This window comes from Cryptomeria japonica, chromosome 2, assembly GCF_030272615.1.
Source record: "Cryptomeria japonica chromosome 2, Sugi_1.0, whole genome shotgun sequence".
NCBI classification, from domain to species: Eukaryota; Viridiplantae; Streptophyta; class Pinopsida; order Cupressales; family Cupressaceae; genus Cryptomeria; species Cryptomeria japonica.
In genome coordinates, this window is record NC_081406.1 from 432958511 (window position 1) to 432959654 (window position 1144).

The 1144-nt window shown below is 47.1% G+C and overlaps 1 non-coding gene across 1 annotated transcript; it reads left to right on the top strand.

Annotated features, from left to right (window-relative positions):
• Window positions 1-832: 832 nt before the first annotated feature.
• LOC131031778 (5.8S ribosomal RNA) lies at window positions 833-986 on the top strand. The gene has a single exon (XR_009371728.1). It is a non-coding gene; the product is annotated as a 5.8S ribosomal RNA (ribosomal RNA).
• Window positions 987-1144: the final 158 nt, after the last annotated feature.

Consider the following 1144-nt stretch of genomic DNA (forward strand, 5'->3'; position numbering starts at 1 on the left):
GGTTGGTGCGGGCTCGCCTTCTACTCCGGTGATTCATGATAACTCGACGGATCGCACGACCTTTGTGTCTGCAATGCTTCATTCAAATTTCTGCCCTATCAACTTTCGGTGGTAGGATAGAGGCCTACCATGGTGGTGACGGCTGATGGAGAATTAGGGTTTGATTCCGGAGAGGGAACCTGAGAAATGGCTACCACATCCAAGGAAGGCAGCAGGTGTGCAAATTACCAAATCCTAACATGGGGAGGTGGTGACAATAAATAACAATACTGGGCTCATCGAGTCTGGTAATTGGAATGAGTACAATCTAAATCCCTTAACGAGGATCCATTGGAGGGATAGTCTAGTGCTAGCAACTGTGGTAATTCCAGCTCCAATAGCATATATTTAAGTTGTTGCAATTAAAAAGCTCGTAGTTGGACCTTGGATCATCACGGTCGGTCCGCCTACTTGGTGTGCACTGGCCTTAATTGGTTGGGTCATGGTTCTAGCACTACTACTTTGAAAAAATTAGAGTGCTCAAAGAAAGCCTATGCTCTAAATACATTAGCATGGAATAATGCGATGCAGATGAGTGCACTCTCGAGTGATCATTCGTGGGGAAGGACCCGTCATCAGACTGTAGGGTTATCTCAAGGAGGCATCCTCTTGCATGATGCAATGAGGCAGGGACATGCACCCTTCCAGTGCCCCCTTGCACTGGTGGATGGTTCATGCCAAACATGCTACACATCAGTGCGACCCACACCAAGAAGTCCAAAACATTGAAGCGCAACCCAAGTGCGTTGTGAGTTTGGGTCGCCAAAAAAAAACATGAATAAGATAAAAACATTTCTCTCAGCAACGGATATCTAGGCTCTCGCCATGATGAAGAATGTAGCAAAATGCGATACTTAGTGTGAATTATAGAATCCCGTGAATCATCGAGTCTTTTAATGCAAGTTACGCTCGAGGCCTCGATCGAGGGCACGTCTGCTTGGGCATCACACTCCAAAATCATCATCTCGCATGGAGGAGCGGAGATGGCCATCTATGTCTTCCAGCAGTGCAATCAGATGAAATGAGCATGAGGTCCCTCACCCCATCATGACGAGTGGTGGCCTATGTGGATCGGTGTTTATTTGTGTGGGTTGAGCGAGGCCAA